Here is a 16,072-nt window from a genome sequence, read left to right as displayed (position 1 = left end):
ATCCGCCATAATATGCTCCAATACCCTGGGCTTCAGTCGAAAGCATCTTACGCACTTGTTTACTGCCTTGTTTACCGTCTTCCTCCCCCCAATAGGCCAATATTGGGATCGAATTAGTCCAAGCAAAGCTCGAGGACCAGCGTGCAGATTCCGCTCATGAAAATGGGAGATTATGCAAGAGTCAGTGGATGGCTGCTGGGCAAGATGATTGGATGATGGCCATCAAAATCCAACGAAGAGTTTTTCAGTCGACCATCTACCCTGAGAAGTCCAAACTGATCCATGAATGGCGATAACGATGCGATTGAGCTCGATGAGGAGACTGCTCCCCTTGCTCGCAGTGACTTCATGTCCTCCCATAGCTGAGTACACTGGACTAGTCGTAGCAATACCTGGGTTCCATGTTCAATGTCTGAGACAGTGAGTCCGGGGCGCCGAATTCGGTTGCAAAACTTGTGAATGTATCCGAAAACGCGTTGCAAAGAAGCAAATGAATTCGCATACTTGGGATCAGCAATAATGTCCATGTAGGGCGATTTGACCAGAAGAGCCTTCCGACGCAGTTCAAGGGCTGGATTATCAGATAGCACAGTGGGTGGCCAGTCATCTGAGGAGCCGCAAAGAAATGGAGGACCATGAGCCGAAAGAGGTGACTCATTCAGCTCAGTCGGATGAGCCCCTCGAGACAGAATGTCGGCTGGGTTTAAAGCTGTGGGAACATAGCGCCATTCCATTTTTTCGGTCATTTCCGGAATCGTTGACACTCTATTTGCAACAAAAATATTAAATCTTGACGGCTCGTCCCGAATCCAAGAGAGCGCAACGGCAGAATCACACCAACAGTAACACCTTCCCTTGAAGATATTCATTCCAGCTATCTCAGATATGAGCCTAGCCAGCAACTCCGCTCCACAAAGCTCCAACTTTGGTACTGTAAGTGTTTTCAAAGGAGCCGCACAAGATTTGGCACAAATTAAGTGACTGCTGGAATGCTGACCCTTGGGCACAACATAAATGCAGGCACCATAAGCCTCGATGTACCTCGAGTACCTCGAGTACCCGCCGAGGAAATTCAAGTCGACGAATCTGACCAAAACTGGTGCATATTGCCTGCCACTCGGTGTTCAGTGCGACTGGAAGGCTTTCATCCCAGGACAACTTCTCTTGGCACAAACGCTGGAGAAAGATTTTGGATTTAGTAATTACGGGACCAGCTAGTCCGAGAGGATCGTAGAATCGCGCTATGGATGACAAAACAGAGCGCCTGCAGGAATTCAAAGAAGATTGAAGGGTCGAGAACGAAAATAATAGTATATCAGAAACCGGAACCCACGCAAGTCCTAAAGTTTTAGTCACATGGCTGCCATCGTCGAACTTCAAAAATGTTTCCTTGTCCTCTTCCGGAACTCCATTCAGCACAGCAGGGACGTTCGAACACCATTTCCTCAATCTGAACTGACCTCTAGACAAAATTCCTGTAGTTTGCTCCCGAATTCGGAAAGCCTCCTCCTGCGAGCTGGCTCCAGATATCAAGTCATTCACGTAGAAGTCACGGCGAAGGATTTCAGCTCCAACTGGAAACGCCATCTGCTCGTCCATTGCCAACTGATGTATCGCTCGCACAGATAGATAGGAGGCAGGCATCGTCCCATAAGTAACGGTGTCCAATTGAAACACACGCAAGTCTTCTTCCCTGGAGTTTCTCCACAGAATACACTGCAACTTGCTATCCTCGGTCGAGACTCCTACACAACGATACATCTTACAGATATCTCCCGTAACCGCAACGGCGTATGACCGAAATCGAGCAAGAATATGAAACAGTTTGGGTTGGATTACGGGACCAGCCATTAAAACGTCGTTCAGGGAATATCCAGATGAGGTTGAAGCGGATCCATCAAAAACGACGCGAAGCTTGGTCGTAGAACTATCTTCCTTCATGACGCAATGGTGAGGCAAAAAATATCGGCAGTTGCTGATTGACTGAGTAGGCACCTGAGACATATGGCCTAAATCAAGGTACTCCTTTATAAATGCTGCATACTGAGATTTAACATCAGGGCGACGATCTAACTTTCTCTCAAGGGTCAGGAATCTACGAAGCGCTTGATTGTAAGATTCTCCAAAGATATCCAAATTATATTTTGCTGGCAGCCGAACACAATAATCGCCTTTATGTAGTCGACGGAAATGCTGCACAAAGTGTGCTTCACAATCTAGCCCTTCTTTGGTAGACTTTATTATTGGTTCGATGCAATTTTCTACCTCCCAAAACCTCCGAAGTAGCACCTCAAGCCGATCCTCTGGACTATTATCCTCAGCAGCTACGGCCCGAGCGCGAGAGGCCATCAACGAGGAACCTTTTTAACGCGAACAACTTCCAGACACGACCCATCCCAAGCGTGTTTTCTGAATTGAAGGCAATCCTGGCAGTAGCTTGACCTGACCAACACACAGGAGATCGAAAATCCATCCGTGACGAAGCTAGAGTCGCCTTTTCCCGAGACTGCAGTCGATGATTTCATTTTTCGAAGCTGAAGCTGATTCGCGAAACGAGAAGTTATTAGATGCAACTGGGAACTTGGCAGGGAACTAAAACTCCGGAACGACTTTTGACTAAGACCGTGGCCGTGGCAAGTAGAACAACACCATTCCTGAGATCTTGGGCAATAAGGGCAGACGAGGTAGCCGCTGAAGTAGAGGGCTCAGTGGTATGCTCAGACGGCGTAGACTCAGACAGCGCAGACTGAGATGGAGTATACGGCGCTGATTTCCCTTAGAATGCGGTATCTTCAGGGCTATCAAAATGAAGGAGGATATGGTGTCTACCCCCGCAGGTACGACAGTTGCTCGAGGTGCACTGAAGTAATCGATGCCCTGTTCTGAGACAATTTATACACAACGAAAGCCGCTTGGCTTCTTTATGGCGATTTGTGCGGGACAGCGCTTTAAACTTCTGACAGTGCTGGACCTCGTGAGCACCATCGTTGCACAGCGCGCAGCGTGCTACGGTTTGGTTCGTTGTAACCAATGTGGACCTAGAATTATTATGCTTTCTACTTCTGCCCACCTGATTGCTCAACGCATAGCTTGCCATAGAAAAGTCCATCGTCTCCAATGATCTGCATCACTGCTCCAAGAACGAGGCCATAGATTCCCACGACGGAATTAAGTTGGCGAATGCGGGGTCGTTGAATCGTTCCTCCCACTTCTCTTGGCTTGCTGGATCCAGTTTTCGGAGAAGCTCCTGCACGATGATGCATCCTGCGATCTGCTCAGTGGTGCCCAAACCCTGGAGTGCGCGCATATGTGAATTGAACTTGTCTGAAAGCCCCCGAAGCATGACCACTGACCCAGGTTCCACAGCCTGAATCGCCAAGATCTCATTGATGTGTGCCTGAAAAACCTGTTGCCTGTGTGCCTGTTTTCCAACAAATCTAATGCCACAGCATAGTTGCCATCTGAGATTTCCAGCGACCGAACAGTCTCCAATGCCGAATCCCGCAGACATGAACGCAAATGCTGGAGCTTTTCTATGTTTGCTAAGTCCGGATGGCTGTCGATGATGGTGGCAAACATTGAATAAAAGTCCGTCCAGTTCGCATACTCGCCGCTAAACGTAGGCAATTGTATAGGAGGCAGGGATGGTACTTGTCTACGGTGAGGTAGAAATTGCGAGCCGGCAAAATCAACCGTAGTGTTTCCTCCAGCCAAGGTAGAATGAAACGGCATGCGGCCGCTACTCTTAGCCATTTCCCTCATAATCGCCGCCTTCAGCGAGCTTGCAAGTGACTCAAAAATGTCACTCAAACCACTGTGAATTTCGCTTCGATTCAATTCCTCAAGCTCGCCGTGAAACATCTCAAATTTGCCGATCAACTTCTCGACTTGCTCTTGCTTTTCCCCGAGCATGTAGTAGTCACAGTCCAACGACTCATTCTGCCAAGCGGTAGCTAACCTTTTCATTTTCTCGCATAATTCCGTTGACTTAAGCTTCAAAAAAGACACCCTGTTTTGCTCACTGGTCATTGGAATTTCGTTAGCAGGATTAATTTCCATGGTAGCGGCAGCGTTAGCAGAAAGACCAACGTCTCTAGCGGGAAGATGATCGCAAAGAGTAACACGAGCAATAGACGACACGAACCGATCCCAGCAAGCGAACAGCTATGTACGAACTGTATATACAAAGGCGACCGAAGTAAGAAACGTTTCTTGCGGGAAGATGACCGAAAAGAGAAGCGCAAGCCAACAGCTATGTACGTGCACCACCGAATATGCAGGGGAGGCCGGTGTATATATGTGTGGATAACTTATGTGGTCGATGACACTGGTTGAGATGGCAATTAGTTTAGATCTTTGATTATTGCACAATCACGTCGAGGTCACCAAATGTAAAGCTATTAAGCGTTTTTAACAACTGTTGCAATTTGAAGTCAATGAAAGTCGAGAGGCTGTTTATAATTCACAATTTATTTGTATATGTAAACCAACTTATCGCGTATGTACATATGGGAATGATTGGGGCGAACGATTGATGCGAGGATGTTAGTCTAATAGCTGCGACGATTAGCTCAAGACTGCCCATGCAAAGGCTGACGGGCCAAATTGCCGGGCCCTATGCAACAAGCTTAGACGCGAGCGAGAGCGTATGATAGCCCGAGAGCGTTAGAGCTGCTCAGGGACGCTGTTAGGCCGAGTACAAGAGATTGCGACATAAGGAGATGAAAGAATTCCGCTGCATGCGCATATGCGGTACCAAATGATCTTTGCAGTGGGGGCATTGGAAACGACAACACCAAAATGCATTTCCTTTGGGTCGCACCACTGGCAATAATTTAAAATATTTAAGCTGCTTGACCCGACAAATATAAAAAAGTAATACATTCAATTGTTTATTTTTCCAATTAGTTTTATTTAATAAAAATTATTATTAATTATTGTCTAACGATGCCAGAGCTTTGTATTTCGGACGTTGTGGTCCACTACGGGTACAAAAAGGTCATCACATCCACCTATAAGTCGGATCGCAAGGGTAGGCAAGCGGAGGTCGATCCAGACCCGGAGCTGCCGAAGATCCCGAAATAGGGGGCCTCGTGCGAGGAAGACAACCCGACGTCGGATGCGGCGCCCTTGATGTCGGACGACATCCTGGACGACTACGCGTTCGACGAGAGCCACCTAGCCAGAGGTCTCAGCCACATCGTTGTCGGAGAGGAGCCGGAGTCCCCTGACAGTGATCTAGAAGCAACAATGGTGGAGGCGAACCTCAGGAATGTCGCTGACGCTCCTGCAGATAAACCTCCACCATTGTAAGGCTTCATGCGGTGCTCTACTGCTCCACCTGGCCAAGGGTGGAGCCGACATAGTCCTCATTCAGGAGCCCTGGATCCTGGGAAACAGGGTCTCCGGTCTGAGGACTTCTGACTACAAGCTATACGTAGCTGAAACCGCAGTTCAAATTCGTACCTGCATTCTTACAAAAAGAGAGTTGCACTTATTTTTGCTCCCAAACTTCAGCAATGAAGACCACACGGCAGTGAGCCTCGAAGGCCAGGAGCGCTCACTGAGGATTTGCTCCACCCCACTCCACACGCGCCTCTCCGGGCTCTAATCGCAGACTGTTCGGCCAAGGACATCGGCCTAATTGTGGGGTGCGACGCCAATGCACATCACATCACTGTCAGTGGGGAAGCACTGACACAAACGAAAGGGGTGAGTACCTTTTAAGTTACTTACTGACCACTCAGATGGTCTTATTAAACCGGGGTAGTGATCCCACCTTTATTATTAAAAACCGCAAGGAGGTCCTGGACCTCACGCTTGCCTCTCATGAGATACAGAGTAACATTATATCCTGGAGGGTCCTGGAAGACCACTCCTTCTCGGACCACAGGTACGTGGAAACTGTTTTCTCCTTCTCAGTACCGAAGCCAGTTCGTTTCCGGAACATCAGGCGGACAAACTGGACTTGATACTCTGATTACCTCTGTCGTGTTCTCCCCGAGCCCCCATCTGAGGAGGAGTTCTCCACGGAGGCAACGACCCGTTTTCTTAAGATCTTTACCGGCGCCTGCAATAAGGCGCTCGACAAAGCATGCCCCTCTTTCAAGAACAGAGGCCGGAGGAAACCTGAATGGTGGAATCCGAAACTGGATGAACTCCGGAAAGCCTCCCGGAGACTCTTCAATAAAGCTAAGGCTGAGAACGTTAAGCAAAACTGGGCCGAATACAAGGCCAGTCTGTCAATCTACAACAAAGAACTTAGAAAAGCCAAACGCGCCTCCTGGCGTAAGTTCTGCAGCGAAATCGAGAGTAACTCAGAAGCCTCGCGCTTGCGCAGAGTTCTCTCGAAGAAAACACCCACCCTGGGCTACTTGAAGAACACCGACCAGTCGTGGACTACGTCCAGCGATGAATCGCTAAATCTTCTCCTAAATACTCACTTCCCTGGCTGCGTTGAAAACAGACCCAACTATTTCGCGCCTCCTTCTGTCGTCTCAAATGCCCTCCTGAGCCTGCTAAGCCGGGAGAACATCTCCTGGTAGATCAGGAGTTTTAAACCTTACAATTACAAATCCGCGGGCCCAGACGGCATTTTCCCTGCCCAACTGATTCACGCCGGACTTAAAGCCATTAACTGGCTCAAAATAATTTACGAGGGAATCTTTTCCCACGGGTGCATTCCTGACACCTGGCTTCAGACCAAAGTCGTATTTAAACCCAATTTCAGGCCCATTAGTCTATCGTCTTTTCTTCTACAGGCGATGGAACGGCTCCTGGGGCTGCATCTCACAGCGTCTATTCCGTCCAGTCTGATCTCAGACTCCCAGCATGCCTATCGGAAGGGAAGTTCCACCGAAACGGCCCTACACTCGATCACATCGATAATCGAAGCGTCCCTTAACTTTAAGGAGTACACCCCCGTAGCCTTCCTCGACATAGAAGGCGCTTTTAGCAACATCCTTCCGACCGCCATCACGGGCGCACTGACGGATCTGGGGGTTGACTCCAGGACGGTGAGCCTTATCGATCAGATGCTACAATGCAGGACGGTTGAGGCATCACTGGGGACGTCAACGTCCACCAGATTTGTCAGTAGAGGCACCCCGCAGGGCGGAGTCCTCTCGCCCCTCCTATGGAACGTGGCAGTGAACGAACTGCTGCGGGAGATAGAGGGGGGTGGCTGCCGCGTGGTGGCGTATGCGGACGATGTTGCTATAGCATTCTCGGGTAAATTCCCGCAGACGCTGTGTGAGTGCCTGACAAGCCCTCTCATGAAGATGTCAAAATGGGCAGACAAATGCGGGTTAGGCGTCAACCCGTCTAAAACGGAACTGGTGCTCTTCACTAGGAAGTACAAAGTCCCGGCACTGATTCCCCCAAGACTATGTGGGGAAGCGCTAATCTTCAGCAACAACGCCAAGTATCTTGGTCTAATCCTCGATAGAAAGCTCGATTGGAAATTGAGCATAGAGGATAGAGTAAAGAAGGCCACAGTAGCCCTCTATACTTGCAGGAAAGCCATCGGACTAAGATGGGGAATGACCCCCTATATAGTTCGGTGGCTTTACACCACCATCATACGACCGATCATGCTCTACGGAGCGGTAGTATGGTGGCCAGCCTTAGACAAAAGGACATGCCTCAACAAACTCAGCAGAGTTCAACGCATGGCAGAGCTATGCATAACTGGCGGGCTACGCACTACTCCAGGGGAAGCCCTGGATACTGTGCTGGACCTCCTCCCCATAGATCTCATGGGAAAGAAAGTGGCAACACTTTCCGCACTCAGAATGAGAGAAGCCAGACTGTGGAAAGCGTCCGCGGTCGGGCACTCGGGAATCCTGACGAGACACCCGCAATTACCAGAGAGGACAGATTATTGTGTCCCTAGTGATCACCTCTCGACGCCTTTCCAGGTATCAATCCCACTTAGGGAGGACTGGGAGATGGGCGAACCAGGACCCGCAAATCCGGTTCACTTCTACACTGATGGCTCAAAGTTAGACGGCCGCGTGGGAGGCGGAGTCTACTGCAGCGAGCTGAACATCAGTCATTGCTTCAGGCTCCCGGACCACTGCAGTGTGTTCCAAGCGGAGGTTGTAGCCATCAAGGAGGCCATTTCCATCGTCTCCAAACTATTTCTAGACACGCACTTAGTGTGCGTTTTCTCGGACAGCCAAGCAGCTATTAAAGCTCTAGGCTCAATATCGTCGAACTCAGCGACTGTAAATGACTGCCGCAGGTCTCTGCACGAGATCGCAGATCAGTTAGACGTCTTCCTTATATGGGTCCCAGGCCATAGGGACATCGAGGGGAACGACGCCGCCGACGAGCTAGCAAGGCAGGGTACTACAATTCCTCTCCTTATGGAGAGGGAGCAGGTAGCGATGCCTCTGGCTACGTGCAGGCTCCTCACGCACGAATTGTTTGAGCAAAATGCCAATAGGAGATGGCAGCAAACAGCTTCCTGTAAAATCTCAAGATTGATATGGCCATATCGATCAAAGAAGCGCTCAGCCGAGCTGTATAGGCTCAGCAGAGCACAGTGCTCTGCAGTTACTCGAGCCATTACGGGACACTGGCAGATTGGCACTCATGCCTCTAGACTGTCAATCCCTCATAACGACTTCTGCAGGAGTTGTCGCGACGAGAAAGAAGAGGAATCGGTCCCCCACTTCTTCTGCCACTGCCCAGCCCTTGGAAATCGTCGTCTTCGTTTTCTCGGGGCTGCTTTCCTCACAGACATTTCGGACCTGTCCGAAATCAAACCGGGGACCTTGTCCAGATTCATCCAAGCCTCCGGATGGGACTGCCCTTAATTTGCAACAGCCTGTTTCTCCACGGTTTCTAGGCACTGGGAAGGGGCACACGCCCATGCGGCACCACAACGGACCTTCTACAGGTCCAAGTGAGCTTGGGAGGGTTTCATCACTCTCCCAGGCTACCGCCTGAACCTAACCTAACCTAACCTCACTGAATTTGCACTTTAAACTGTTTTTCAACGTGCACCCAAATGTATTTGTTGGTAGTTAAACTACCCAACAACAAAATATTGTATAAATAATAAGTGTTTTAACGGAACGCGATTAAGCAATGGTTTTATATCACGTCGGGGTCACCAATGTTTGAGATGCCAAGCTTTTTTGGCACCTATGTGTTTCAAGATGAAAAGAGATTTTGGGTTAAACTTTATAATTCGTATTTAATCTTGGTGGCTTAGCGGAAGCGGATTGCTTGCTATTGCCAGATAAACTTTATGCGAGATCGATATGCAACCAATGCGCAGAGGGGTTAGCATAGAACTAAACTATAGACGACGGCGTTAGATCAAAGTGATTCCCGAAGTGGCGGCAGCAGAGAGCCCCTTTAGCGGGAGAACGCAGCAGCTCTGCAGAAAGTCAACGCTTTACAACATAGGCGGCTCTCTCTGCTCATACAATAATAATGTTAAAGTTACGGTTATTATTCAGCGGCTGGCCCGAACAGTTATATTATATTATATATTATTATAATTATTTTTATTATTATTATATATATATATATTTACTATAAAGTTTTTCTTATTTTTTTTTTAAATTATATTTAACATAAATTGTATCATGCTTATCATTAAGAAATTTTTGAAAATAGGTAACTTGTAATAGATGCAGACCCTGAGTTCGTTGAACCAGTTAGAAACCAAGAGCTAGAGACGGAGGGACCAAATCAAGTGACAGCTCCGTCCGTCAGTCGGTACGTATACGGAACCAATCTGAGGAAAATATAGAAAGAAGAGTAGAATTGAGAACACAACAGGGGCAAGTGGCCAACACTTAGACCAAACGGAGACGGTGTCAAAGATATAGGGCTACAGAGCAGGCACAAAATACCGTCGAACATGTACTGAGACGGACAGACTCTCGCATTAGACGTCAGGAGCAAGTGGCCGATACTGTGCGTCGGTCGAGACGAAGACAGGACTCGGACTATAGGGCACGAGAGCAAGAACAGAATACAGGAGAACATATAATTAGGCGAACAGACGCACAGATTAGACACGAGGAGCAAGTGGCCGATACTGTGCGTCGGTCCAGACGTAGACAGGACATGGACTATAGGACAAGAGAGCAGGAACAGAACACTGTAGAACATATAGTTAGTCGAACAGACGCACAGATTAGACACGAGGAGCAAGTGGCCAATACTGTGCGTCGGTCTAGACGTAGACAGGACTTGGACTATAGGACAAGAGAGCAGGAACAGAACACTGTTGAACATATAGTTAGGCGAACAGACGCACAGATTAGACACGAGGTGTAAGTGGCCGATACTGTGCGTCCAGACGTAGACAGGACTTGGACAATAGGAGAGGGGACTACAGAGAGGTGACAACGCATACGTTTAAATAATGACACTGACGTTTAAAACACTCTGGCACGCCAAGCTGCTCGTGCCGCAGCACGACAATTAGAAACTGTTAGTAAGAGAGTTAGCCAATATAGGAGCGATAGCAGCAATAGAGTTGAGCCAAATTTAAGAAACGCCTCCCGAATGCTGCAGGAACGAACAAATATCTCCCAGAGAGATAGGGCTCGGATAGAACCCAGAATCAGGCTTAGTGGCCTAGAAGCTCTAAAAGTAGTTTATAACAGGAATGTAAAGCTGGGTCCTGATCAGGTTGGCATGAAGCCGAGGTTATTCAGCCCCACCTCAAACGCAGAAAAGAGTATCTTCATGCTTTCATGGCTGAAACCATTAGACCTTCCAAAATTTTTGAAGCACTTCGTTATTTAGTTACCACAGATTTATATAAGAAGCATAATGTCGTAGTTAACGAGCAATGGATCTCTGGTTTCACATCCGACATTGTTCCTTTCGTAGCATCTCAAGCAGACGCAGCTTGAATGCAGAATAGATATAAGAATGTAGGTACGGAGCCAGCCCATCCCGATGAGGAAGTAGAAGCCGAAGAGCTCAACCCTGGAGGTCAGGAAACTCTGCTTGAAAACAACATACCATTTGATGATAGGATTATCAAAATCGCACCAGGTCAAGGCCAACGACCTCTCGACGTGATTCTAGACATTGACTCCCACTATTTATGCAGGCGTCAAAAGACAATCTTCGCAAAGTTTTACAACCATTGTTAGATCAAAGCTTCCAAATCTAGATAGGAGAGGTTGTAGAACTGATAAACTATTCATCAATTATAAGAAGTTGGAACTCAATAAGATTCGAAATAATATTTCAATCTGCTTACGTAAGCGGAGCACATATAGTGCAGTAACGACAGCTAACGCTCTTAATGAAAATTTCATAGGGAGCTTATTAACCACGATGAGGCATACAGGGTTCTTTGCGATATTCGATCGTCTCCGGCTCACTGGGAGGATGAAAAGAAAAAGGCCATGATTCGTCAGTTCGGCCTGCCGACTTTTTTCATTACACTGTCTGCTGCTGAAAAGCGGCATTTTCGAAAAAAAACGGCATGTTTTGGCTGAAAGATGCCTCAGCAGTGGACTTAACCAGTACAGAATCAATTTCAACAGTAATAGAATTCATAGACTCTGAATTAGCTCCGTAAGGACATGTCATGTCTTAAAAAAGCCAATAAAAGTGGAAAAAAAGTTTGTAGATTCGGTATTCCATACTCTTCAATGCCCCAAACGGAGATATTGAGTCCACTGCCGGAGGAAACTCCAAACCTTGATTTTCACCAAGTAAATTTTAAGAAAATGCAAGACCCCCTAAATTCTGATCAATCCTCTGATATGATTGATTACTTGAGCATATTTCAGAACTTTCTTTCGCACGAACAAATGGGCCTCAATTATGAGGACTACAAATATGCAATTTCTTCTGGTTTAAGGAAACCACACATTTTCTAAAAAGGTCATTTGCTGAATTTGCGTTAATGCTTATAATAAACACATCCTTTCATTGCAAAGGGCCAATATCGATATCCAATACATTTTGGACCCTCATGCATGCTGTAGCTATATTATAAATTATATAAATAAAACCCAAAGCGGGTTTTAAAAGCTTATGCGCGAGGCGGCAAAAGAAGTTCAAGGGGGGCAATTACACGATAAGACAAAAGCTACAGCAAATTGGTCACAAAATTTATTTCTGGCACTGAGATATCCGCTCAGGAAGCCGTATATTGTTGTCTAGGCATTCCGTTGACCGGAACTAGTAACAAATGTGTTCAAGTAAATACTTTCCCTCCAGAGTTACGAGTTTGATTGCTCAAATCCACAAGCATCCTACAAAATATACATCAAGAGTCCACTGAAATATTCGTCAAAGGATTGCTGGAGTGGTATGAACAAAGACCAACTGATCTTGAGGGCCTATGTTTAGCCGATTTTGCAGCATATTATGAATTTTCTAAAAGCGGGAAAAGAACTATCCAAAATAGAGATGATGAAGAGGTCGAAGAAAATGAGGCACTAATAGAAGTTTCCCTCTCCGCGATAATAGTGGTTTTATTAGGGAAAGAACTAAGCCGTCCATTGTAAAATATATGAGGTTTAATATAATTACAGATAGGTCAAAATATTTTAGAGTATTAGCTATGTTGTTTTACCCGTGGAGAGATGAAGAGAATGATTTAGTGAGCGTAAATTGCGAGGATCTTTATAATAATCATCAGGATTTTAGGAGATTTAGAAGACGCGCTTAGGAGAGTCATGTAAGCCGAAGAGAATAGGGAGGAAGGTGAAGAGGTAGTTGATGAGGCAATTGCTGAGGAGTTTAGGGCTTAGCGATTCCAGAAATAAGTTCCCAGATAAATGTTTTGAACTTGAATGACCAGGCAGCGGATCAAGATAGAAGTATACGATTAATTAAGCTTCCTCCTATTGTTTCCCTTAATATTTTAGCTAGCTCGATTAGATCGCTTAATTTGAAGCAAAACACCTATTTCACCCATGTTCTGAATAATGTGAGAAATAAGGCAGTTTTTTATGAGTTTGTAGGTGGCGGCGCGGGCGACGGCAAGAGTAGAACCATATCTAGAATTTTTCAGACCATTTCCCAGGAGTTTAATCGTAGACCAGGATATAACCCAGAAACTGTTAAAGTTCTGCTGTGTGCTCCCACAGGAAAAGCTGCATTTGGTATTGAAGGTGCCAAACTTCACTCAATGTTTTCTTTACCTCTCAATCAATCCAACCATGTTTTAAAACAATTGGGTCGAGATTTGTTAAATACCTTGCGGTCAAGATTTTTTGATCTTAAAATTCTTATAATTAGTTAGTTAAAATGTTTTCATATTTGGATAAGCGCCTAAAACAAATATGTTCAAGGCCCGAAAGTCCTTTTGGTGGCATTTCTGTTATCGTGTATGGCGATCTAAGGCAGTTATGCCCAGCAGGTGATCGTTGGATATTCAAATCCTCATCAGGAGCGCATAATCCATACAGTGCGATAGTTGCCTCTAGTCTCTGGGATGGCTTTAAGATTTTCGAACTTACAGAGATAATGCGACAGCGAGATGACCAACCTTTTGCAACCGAACTAAATAACATGGTATCGGCCGCAATGACGTCAGAAGATATTCAATTGCTTAGGGACCGAATAGTTCACGGCAGTGAAGCTCCAAGAGATGCGATCCACTTATTTTATAGCAATAGCGAGACAGATAAGTACAATAGGGAGAAGCTATCATCGATTATGACTGCAGAATGTACTTCAATAGCTTTAGACTCCATCAAAGCCGAGCATCTTAACCCAGAAATCAAAAGCAAATATCTGGACTCTGTTAAGAGTTTCAAAACTTCGAATACATAAGGCTTGTGCACTTCATTGGTTCTTAAAACCACGGCTAAATATATGATGACAGTCAATGTAGATACATCAGATAATCTTGTTAACGGAACCACTGGGGTTTTAATGAGGATAGATCTCAGCTCATCCAATACTCCCGAACTTCTTTGGATACATTTTCTCGAGAAGAGCGTAGGAGTTAACGCACGGTAAAAGCGCAGCCATAGTAACGAATCTTCATGAACCCCAATTCAGAAAACTACAAAAAGTTTTCAATACCTTCAGAACGAACAAGTTACTATTGACCGAAAACAGTTTCCGGTTGTAGCTGCAGAAGCTATGCTATTCATAAGAGTCAGGGAATACAGCAAAGTGGTCGTCCACACTTCATCCAATACACAAAGAGAAGCATTGTATGTAGCATGTAGTAGGGCGAACGGACTTTATATCGTTAGACCACTCATTCCTTCGAGACCCAAGCGGGACTGTCCTGTCGCGAAAGAGATGGAGAGTTTGCGTTCCGCTAAGTTACTTCACACCCACTTCGATTGTTTACTCAATCCGTCCGAATTCAATATTTTCTTCCATAATACGGAAAGTTTGCACTGCCATATTATCGATGTCTGTTCTGATCAACTAATGCTCAAGACTTATATTTTGTGCTTCGTTGAGGCTACCACATACTCAAATGAAGCTTATAATATTCCTGGCTGTTCCGCAGCAATGAGGTTAGATTGCCAGTCCATAGCCAGCGGAGCTAGACCGAAAAGAGGCATTCTAATATTCGTTAGGATGAACTTATGAATCATTGTAGTATTATTGAAATTAATCGATATTAAGCGGATTCCGGGAACTTAGCATCTCCAGCGTTCGAGTATGCTTTGTTTAAGTACAAATCTGTCGGTTTTATTGTTATTGTTCTGTAAATACCACGTATCCGTTGCGAAAGTTCGAAGCAGAATTTGAGGTCTTATTGCAACGGTACCCATTTTTAGATAGAAATTCCGTAGTGTTAGGAGATTTTAATTTATGCCTTCGTTCCCTTTCAGGCTGCTGTAAGAAAATTTATGAATTCCTTTCAGAAAGGAATTGTAGGTCATTGTTAGATTTGGCCTCGTCCACAACCAATTGCGATACGCATATTGACTGGGCGTTTTTAAAAATTTCCGATAGCAGGCCCAGAATTTTAGTTAATTTTAGAGAGGCAGAAGATTATATTTTTTTGGTAATCAGGAATTAGTGTAAACATTTAATATTTTGTATTATTTAGCCGTATTCTTAATTATATTATTACTTTAATCTTTACTTTTGTTAAAACTTTTTTTATTCTTATTCGCTTTATTTTTTTAATTAAGTTTGTATTAAGTAGGTTTAATATTAATCATTTCTATGTACATAGGTATTCATGTTAGTCTAGATATTTTATATAAAGGATTGGAATGCTTTTTTTAATTTTTGGGGAATATGGAGCTTAAAAATGCTTTTAAAAGCAGCTCAAGTCGACTAGTAGGTCCCCAAAATTATATTTTGGCTAGAGCGACCACATTGCATCATGATGGCATCCCCGTGGTGTTTCCTGGGTACCATTTAGATGTATTAAATTGGGAGCTAATTCGAGCGGCGTTTACGTATAAAATATATTTTATAACTTACATATGTAGATCATAAGCTATGTGAGGGAGCGTACGCTCCACCCACATTTTTTTGCCCATCAACTCGACAGCATTTTCCCATTGGAGGGACCCGAACCTACTTTATTAGAATTAAGATTTTTGACTTTTCTTCGTTTTCTAGGTTTAAGCGAAGGCTACGTGGTATTAATTTTATATAGTATAAGGCCCGAGGGGTCTCTAAGCTCTAGCTTTTTATCTTCTTTAAAGGGGGGGGCAAGTCGCGATCACGGCGGGCGCCACTGGCTTTTCAGAACCAAAAACCCAACAACAACGGCGCAGCAGCGGCCAAAGAGAGACGAGGAATACGCCGAGAATCAAACCCAACAACAACGACACAGCAGCGGCCAAAGGGAGACCAGGAATACGCCGAGAACCAAACCCAACAACAACGACGCAGCAGCGGCCAAAGAGAGATGAGGAAAACACCGGGACCCAGCGAGCCGCTGGCATCGACGCAGCAGCGGCAGAAGAGAAACGCCGAGAACAGCGAGCCGCCGGCATCGAAGCCGCAACGGCAGAGGGAAGCGCTGAAAAGATAAGATCACAGCATTAACGCAGCCACGGCAGAAGAGGACCGCTGAGAACAGCAATCAAGTCCAGCAACGACTCACCAGCAGCGGAAAAGAGAGGCGAAAGTCACCGGCGCA

Source organism: Drosophila persimilis, unplaced genomic scaffold (assembly GCF_003286085.1).
Source record: "Drosophila persimilis strain 14011-0111.01,24,50 unplaced genomic scaffold, DperRS2 tig00000124-arrow-pilon, whole genome shotgun sequence".
NCBI lineage: Eukaryota > Metazoa > Arthropoda > Insecta > Diptera > Drosophilidae > Drosophila > Drosophila persimilis.
Note: the sequence above shows the minus strand (reverse complement) of the source record.